This window comes from Pimephales promelas, chromosome 6 (genome assembly GCF_988280905.1).
Source record: "Pimephales promelas chromosome 6, fPimPro1.hap1.1, whole genome shotgun sequence".
NCBI classification, from domain to species: Eukaryota; Metazoa; Chordata; class Actinopteri; order Cypriniformes; family Leuciscidae; genus Pimephales; species Pimephales promelas.
In genome coordinates, this window is record NC_142774.1 from 2,255,149 (window position 1) to 2,264,395 (window position 9,247).

General features: G+C 39.6%; 1 long non-coding RNA gene across 1 annotated transcript; it reads right to left on the reverse strand.

Moving 5' to 3' along the window:
- Positions 1 to 3,580: 3,580 nt before the first annotated feature.
- On the reverse strand, positions 3,581 to 5,301 carry LOC148978459 (uncharacterized). Its single transcript, XR_016168992.1, has 3 exons — positions 4,811 to 5,301; positions 3,853 to 3,890; positions 3,581 to 3,722 (listed from the first exon to the last, which is right to left on the reverse strand). It is a non-coding gene; the product is annotated as an uncharacterized LOC148978459 (long non-coding RNA).
- Between the last annotated feature and the right edge of the window lie 3,946 nt (positions 5,302 to 9,247).

The following is a 9,247-nucleotide window of genomic DNA, read 5'->3' on the forward strand; positions in this document are numbered from 1 at the left end:
CACCAGGGGTCGCTAACCTCTTAATATAACAAAGGCGCATATTAATGAGGTATATTCCGCATTAAGCGGAATCATGGATCTTGTCGTCAAGTTGATGGATCTTTTATGGATGAGTGAGTACATTAATGTTTTTAACATGAATGTCGTATGAAGCAGGGCGCGATTGCTAGACGTATACCAGCGCCACACGTAACGCGAGTCCCGCGGATATAAAGGAATAAGGACATTTCATTGGACCGAACTACACGCTGAACTACTCACACAGGTCAGTTTATTAGAGGAATTAAACACTCGCTCTAACAGTTTCAATATCACACTAAACGGCATTTGAGTGTGTTGAATGTTGTTAGTTATGTTGCGTGTCGGCTGTATGAGACTAAGCTAGATTAACATTTTTATCATGTTGAACTATATAACATTGATTAGTTTTATATACTTTGATTCGCACACCTGTTTGCTCAAGTAACGTGCAACACTCTGTCAAGTAGGGGTGTAAGAAAAAAAATCGATACACTTGAGTATCGCGATATTTTGTTTTGCAATACTGTATCGATTTTTTTTTTTGCATTGAAGCACCACTAACCTAACGTTTTGCTAGAAACAACATAGCTATGGCTGAACCCCGTGTAAAGACCGACTCCCGCTCTATTACGTTTGGAAGTGTGCTGCGCCACAGAGCGCCATTTACATAGTTTTATATAAAATTTAAATGATTTTTGTCTCAAATCGTTGCTAATGTATGCTTTTCAGGTGAGATTCTCAATTCATTCAGTTAACGGATGCTCTGAGGTAAAGTTTTCAGAATGCAGACTCAGCAACGATTGTATTTAATTGTACAGTACAATCATAACATAGAACAGACATTATCTTCATTTCATGTCATTAAACATAGCAATATTGCTGGCCAAACACTGATGAGAAAGTGCGCGTCCGGTGTGCGATACCTAGTTTTCCTATGGCGTGGCGCTGCGCTTGTCCAGTGTGCGACCCCCTAAAGTTTATGACCAGCTTCTAAAAACACATTTAACCAAAGTTTTTGTAATGAACCTGTGAACCACAACCCCAAACTGGTAGTTTGATTTTCTGAGTACTGAATTGTTTCAGTAAACTTGTTTGATTTTAATTCACATCATGTTTTTTTTTAAATATTACTTTTTTCTAAAATTATAGTCCTAAAAATCCCAATATATCACCTTATGGACAGTATCAGAATATATTGCAATATATTGAATCGTGATACGTATCGTATCGCCAGATTCTTGCCAATACACAGCCCTACTGTAAAGTGGAAGTTAGTCGCGGACGTGGAGCTTGATGTTGATCTTCGTTCTAGTCCTCTTTTTGTCTCAAAGTCTTCTTGCCATGGTCCATAATGTTTGAACAAAACCCTGCAAGTGATGCTCACGCTGTTGAGCGCGCATAACGGGCATAACCGACCCAGTTGTCCACGTCTGTCGCCATGGTTACCATTGTGTATGAGGTCAAACCTGGCGGAAACCGGGGGTAACGCGGATATGACGTCATTGACGTGCGACTCCTCACCCCTGCTCACACGCCCCGTTTCCTTCGTTAAAATCGCAATGTTCTCACGATTTACAAATAGTTGGAAACATTTGGGATATTATAAGTAATAGAGCCCGGCCGATAAAGGATTTTGAAGGCCGATACCGATACAAATATTTTTGGGTTTAAAATCTGATATTTCGATATATCGGCCGATATTTTTTTTTAACTTTTTTAATAGTAATATTTTTACTTTCAGAAACGCGCAACAAAACATTAAAAGATTTCCCTAACATTAGTTATGTGTAGTCATTTATGAGTTTTAACTAAAATAAAATCATGCATTTTAAAAAGAAATGTGTTTCTTTTATTGTCACGACAGAACAGACTGAAGATTGTGGCGTTAGCTAGCTTTGTGGTTAGCTAATTTAGCAATGGATAACGTCATATGGCAAAGTGTAAAACATACATTTTCAATATAACAGGCCGAGGAGAGATGGTTCGTCTCATTATAACTGTCACGCGCTATTAAAGAAATACTTCGGTCACATCGTCAAAAGTTAAAAGGACAGTCAGTCAACTACACTGTAACAACGTAACGTAACTATTACTAGCTAATTCCGCTTCACTCTCGGCTTATTTAACATCAGCAAAACTGGACATGATAGTCACACATTTTATCATGCTTATTTGAGTTAACAGAACTGATGGGGATGTTCTTTTAATTGTTATTCAAGCAATGTATGTATCGTGACCAACTCAACGAGTGTTGCCAACAGGAACGGTGTAGAGCGCCCTCTGGTGGACAAACTATACAACACTCATGACATGGTTGAAGCGTGTTTCGTCCATTTTTATTTTATTTTTGAAATATTCATTTATCGGCCATTATAACTGCCGATACCGATAGTTTGGAAAATGCCTAATATCGGCCGATAATATCGGTCTGCCGATATATCGGTCTGGTTCTAGTAAGTAATCAACTAAACAAAAGTGCTTTTTGGATATTTTACTGCAAAAATCCTGCATATTGTACCTTTAATGTAGATCCACCAGCTGATATACAGCTTTCATAGATTTCCGCTATGCTTATGGTTCACTGTAGAGCCTGTGGGACAGAGTTTTGCAGGTAACACAGCGTTCGCAACTGAATCAATACATTTTAAGCGCGAGAGCTTGGTTAAACATGGAGAGAGTGCAAAGCACACAAAAAAAATGTAGGGGCAAGTGTGTGGCAAACAAATCAGGTTTGATTACGAAGGCCTTTAATCGCCAGGTCGTTCCGCTATACTGGCAGAGCTAAACATTAATTTGGTGGGTACTCCTACATTTTTGCTGGCGGCGCTCCCAACTTTTTAAGGTTGCGCACCAATGCCAAGTAAAAAAGTTAATCTCGAGCTCTGAATAACATGCTCTGAATAAAGGAATCAAGGATGAGGTTATTAACCCAAAGATGCATTTTAATGAATCAACCACATGTACACATTATCTTCATCGTTTTGTAACGTATTGATACATTACAAAAATGCAGACATAACACAAAACAATATTTGGCAAAGTGCAATATACATGTTTTCTCTCTACATTTGAAAGAGCTGCAACAAAATTCCCATGTGGACATTTAAATACGGTAACGCTAATCTATTTTAGAGGTAAAGCTGGTGTCTTCTTCACATGCAAGTGAGTGTAAACTTAAAGCGAGGACAAATAAAGTAAACAAAAACTGGTTTGGCCGTCCATGTAGATCATCTGACTTCTTAACTTTGGGTAAATCTTTACTTTAGGGTTAGGTTAGTCTTCAGATACCCCGACCTCTTTGAAGGCATACTTTAACAACTACAACATTGCATTAGGGAGTGAAAGCATCCTCGCATCTCAGTCAAAAACACTGAATAAATATCCACCACCATTTCAGAAGTTCCCCGACTCCACAAATGTGCGTCTGGTCCATTACAGTGGAAGCTCTGTTTAGGTTTGAGCATCTTTCGAGGGTTGTGTTCAGATCAGTCTCTCCTCTTTGGGCAGTGGGAGAGTGAGACCGGGTTTCTCGGCTCTGTTGATCTTGGCTTGTTTCTGCTCTTCTGCACTGGGCTGGTACGATCCCTCCGCCTGCCTCCTTTTACGAAGCACGCATGAGAACAGGACCACGGCCAAAACCAGCAGGAACAACACCGGCATGAACAGGCCCGACACGCTCGCCGAACTCATGATGCTCCACACTCGCACATGTAGAAACAAACACAGACTGAGAATATCTATAGACTTAGATAGCACTTTTTGTGTTCCAAGGGTGTGTTTTAGAGATGACACGAGATGTGAGCATCCGTTTGCATGCGAGAGGCAAAGTACCTGGTTAATAGTGACTCATTATGGAAGGAGACTCGAACCTGTAGAGGACAGAGGCGAGATGTGACATCAATACTCAAACATTAACAGATGAGAAGATAGCGTAAAAAAGGGTCCACTGTTCGGCTGTGGACTGGCGAGGTTAATTATTAGTCTGGGAAAACACTGACCTACAATTACAAGGACGTTCACAAAAACCCAGCATCCCAAAGCCATGTGACTTTTAGTAAATGACTCAAACTTTTGTCTGTTGCTCAAACAAAACCAACTTTGACTTCAGAAGGTTTGGAGTAAGGCAAATTAGTTTTATGTTATGGTATTTTTGCATCCTTATGAAAGCCTCAGAGCTCAATCATTTTTGCCAGTAGGCAACGATTCCTCGTTTATTGTGTTTGGGAATGACACAAAGATGAGTGAAATTACAGAATTTACGTTTTGGATGAACACAGCTTGAAAAGTACCACACAATACAACCATTTTGGTCACTACCAGCTACCAATTAGCCTGTATAGCTTCTTCGTTTTTTTTGTTACTCTTATCTTAGAATGTCATCAAAACTATGAAAAGACTTTATGAAGTGATCCTAGCAGATTTATACTCAGGCACCAACAAAACTAAAGGCAGCTTTACATTAAAAGTTAAAGTATAAACACTAGTTTACCTCACTATCACATTAGCATCATTTACGCACGTCAAAACAATTCCCTTAATATCAAAGTGTAATTTGATACTCTTTACAAATTACTTAGTTTATCAAAAAGAGATTTCAAGTGTAAGGATTACTATTACCTGCAGATAAGCGTATTTTTAATGACACAGGGCTGATGATAAATGAGCTTTATTTCCCTGTGATGATGACTGTCAGTCACGGAATGTCGGAGCCAGCCGGTTAGACGAGCTGTTCTCAAAACACACCGAGTAAGAGGACTAACCATCCGATTGAAAGAGAAACTTAACCCACCTGAGAAAATGGCGTGAGGAATTGTTGTTAATGTTATTATCGTTAATCCAAAAACGTCCACGACCTCAGCGTGAAAGCGAAGAGCGCGACAGAGCCTCGTTTGATCCGCGCGCGCATGACGGCGATTCTCTCACCTGTGCGTCCGGAAGCGCGTGAACTCGCTGTACCTGTTCTGTTCCTCTCACGAAACTCAGGTAAATCTCACTCTACTATCTCAACGCCCACTTTTTTATTTCCAAAGCGCGCGCTCACACAAACTCTACCTTAAAATGCCAAGTTTAATGTCACGTAGCCGAACTCTAATAGATAAACAGACTTTTTTCGTCATTACATCGATAAATCAAAATACTATGCCATCGCCACATCCCATCCCAGATAGCAAACTGACATTGAATCAACGTGGAAATATGACATAGAAACAACGTTGATCTGACATTGTTTTGCTCATCGAATTAACGTTGAACCAACGTCAGACGCGTCATTCTTTCAAAACTAACGGAAAATCAACTTGAAATCAACATTGTTTCAACGTTATGAAAGCAAACCAATTTTCGATTTTGATTTAGCTTTGAAGAATGCCGCGTCTGACGTTGGTTCAACGTTGATTCAATGTCAGTTTGCTGTCTGGGATTTCAAAACTGTTTACCAAAAATGAATGGTTTCATTAAAAAAAAATACTTGTCTAGCTTTCGCGTTTCGCGTATGATCTGTGTCACAAATTGTCAGTTTTTTAGAGTTCAAAATATGCTTCAATAAGCCGGTCGAACATCAGTGAAGAGGGAATGTTTTGGCACAGACACGTGTCCTCTCCTAAATATCTGTGCTAGGATAGTAGCTGTGATGTCCTTTAATGTGTGTTTTTTTTTTTTATAAACTTATTATTTTCCAGGACAGGGCCACTGAAGGTCAGAGTTTAGCTGGGGTCAATGAGGACAAATTAAGAACAGGAGACTACAAATAAAACAGCGGGAAAAGCTTTCTCTATGGCCTGTGCAAAAAACAGCAGTCATTTGGACTGGGTAGTTTGATATTCCACAAATAGCTGAAATTCACAAGATTGTGATTCATTATGCTCAACATTCACTAATGGACTTCATCGACCAAATGTTCACGTTTGAAAATGAAACTGCGCAGTTAGGACAGCATTGTTCATAGTTCTTAGTTCATGATGTTGATTTAAAACTTAACCAACTTAAATTAAGGAATATTTTTCAGTTCATCTTCTACTAAATGTTTTTGTTTATGGATGTTTGTTGTATGGGTTATGGTTAGTTTGTTGTATGAATGTATGTTTATTTTGTAAAAAATTGATATGTAATAGTGATTTTTGACCACAGGAAGAACAGCACTTATATGAATATGAGATAGCTGAGTGTTGGATCAATAAACAATTCAATTGAATTCAATTTTTATCTTCACCAATGTCTTAGAAGCTCTGAAAATGGTGCAGATGGGTAGATTTTAATTCTTCTAATCTTCTATACTTAATTTGAAGCCCACACCATCTCAAACAGGACTGTGAGTGTATATGGACTTGTCTCTGTGTTCAGGACGGGGTCAGTCCTGGGCTGGTCATGTCTGTTGTTGGACTGGCCAGATACTGACTGGATTTCAGACTGGCCAGAGATTTGTAACTGGCCACTGAGGTTAACCAAGCACACAAACCCCTCAGAGATGGATTATCCTCTTTCTCTTGTCTGTGCCAGTGTGTGAGTCCTGCCTTTCCATCCAGACTGTGAGGGTTCAGAAAGCTTTTCTCCTCCCATGGCCCCGCCCATTTCCTGCACAGGAGCTTATCCAATGCAACAGCATTGGTATCCAAGGTCCCAGGTGAAGGCCATTGATTTTTCAGGTGCAAGGTAAGCATATCTTCACCAGTATGATGATCTCCAGCTGCTCTTTCTCCAGTTTGTGGCTGGTTTCCGTGGCTGTTCAATGTAGAGATATCGTCTTTTAAAAATCAGGAAGTTTAATGCCTACAAAAACGACTGGATTGGGACTACAGCTGGGTTTTAGACGTCACTAACCCACTCATTTTCATCAACCCTCCCTCCGGAATATGCAAAAAAAGGGCATGTGCATATTTCTGCTGCTCGTCGAGTGTGTTGTGTTCACCAGCTGTCAGGTCTTCCGTGCTCGAGCTTCCCACGGACGCTGTACTTCGTCAACAATGGATACAATTTATGTTCCTGAAAATGACGATCGTAATTTAGCTCTCTTACGGAAGACAATCTCCACGAATTCAATGCCGGATTCAACAAGAAACTGTTCCTAAAACATGAAGCAGTTCCAACTTTAAAACCAGAGGCAGTAAGTAAGTAAGACTTAATCATTTTAAATGTATTTGCATGTATAATTTCAGACGTCATGTTTTAGTTTTATCAAATACCAGCGCTGGCTTTATAGCCACGTAGTTAGTTCGTGTCTACGACAAATGCGTACAAACAAATTTTGGACCTGAATTTGCATATGCACTAATTTTGTAAATGTATTTTGACGTAATTTTTCGATTTGATCAAGAATGTAAACCAATGCCAAACCTTGACTCTCGTCATCATCGCTTCTTTCTGGGTCCGATACTGATCTCATACTGATATGCAGTATCGACACCATTATTTACGTTTGACAGGAGCACATCTTTCGCCTGTTAAGGTAATGGGCGTGAAGTTTCCGGACAACGTGCTCTACACAGTTTAGAAGAAAACAAACACAACCCCAGGTATTTACTCGAAACAGTTGCTAAATTAACGAAAAATAAAACTTGCCACATCAGACAGTGTACTGTATTGTAGTCTTCCTGAGGAAAAAAAATCCATTCATCCATTGCTATCCACAAGTTTCCTACGCCCCATGAGGCCTTGCGTCAAAAGTGGGCGCGACTTCCGGTTGGAAGTAAACAAAGCGCGATCTGACATGCTTAACACTCGTTCATTCAACAGTTGACAGTCATTCAAGTTATAGTGATCCAAACTAGCTAACGATGTGGGAACACAACCTCAACGAAATGAAAAAGGGTGAAATAACAGTACCTTTACCCTCCGCAGTAGTTGATTGGGAGTATTATAATAACATTAATAATCAATACTCATCAAGGCATGGTGACAGACAGTTGTGAGAGCTGACAAACAATTAAAATAAAAAATACACACTTAGTCATTGTGCTTTGGAGTTTATTCAAAATTATAAATGAATGTGCTACTGGAATACATTAACTGGCACATTTGGTATTCTGTCAACTCAGGCTTTGATCGTGAGTTTAGGTGTAACATCAGTAGCGAACAGTATCACATGCTGATAGAGTTTGTAGAATATTAAGAATTTAAACAAATGTACACAGGAAGATTCGTCGTCTTTGGGAGGTGATGGAAACTACAGTCGTTGGTAGGATCACTCAGATTTCGTTTTCAGCTTATGTTCAAAACAATCACGTTTAAGCCACTGAATTAGTTTAGTCCGTTATACATATAACCGCGAACAGCACATGTTGTCCCTGAGCTCCATAACGACATCTCTCATAAAGATTTGCGTCTTTAAATAGTAAAATAATTCTCAGAAAAACAGCTAGCCTCTTCGCTAACTAACACACAAAATACCATTGGAATGCTACTTCCGCCGCGTCACCGGAAGTTTCACCCACTTTATTTTTTACAGGAGCGCCGCTCAGAAACTTGTGGATAGGAGCTGCATTGTTCCTGTGTTCTGACTTTGTTTGTTCCCATAGCAACCAATCGCCTTCACCTGTCCCTTGTTATCTTGTGTATAAATATCCCTTGTGTTACCTTGTTCGTTGTTGTACATGTTAATGGTCTGGGTTTTTGTTGATCCTCATGTTCCCTGGTGCTTTGTGTTCCTTGTTTTGTTCGTTTGCAATAATAAGCCCTGCACATGGATCCATTCTACACCCGCCAGCTCTTTTGTTCCTGCCAGCGTTGTACAAGTTAAATGTTGCGCAAAACGCATTCGTCAACAAACCTCATTCCAGATCAACTTGAGCACATTTTCATGAAAATATACAGTTCAATAGTTCTCCCGACCCTTGGAAGATCAATAGAGCAGCTGCCAATTTACCAAAGGTTGTATTTACACATGAAGTTTGATTTATGAGAAATCTGAAATGCACTGCTGAGGACTCTTTAAGAGTTTGATCACATCTCTCTTTGAAAAAAAGGAAAGACCAAACACACTGAAACATGCCTGTTTTTCACTGTTGTTGCATCTATGTGCATTTCAGACTCATGAACACATATACAGTACAGCTGACACAATATTTTCATTTGGGACTTTTGGAATGCAATCTACCAAGCATCTTCTTTAAGCGAGGCAGTTGTGCCTATAGTTCAGAGGGTTCATGAATTGCAACCATAATGAGGATTATTTAAGAAATAAATAATGGTCGCTGACAAACGCACATGATATTGAGACCCAGCTTCGTCATAA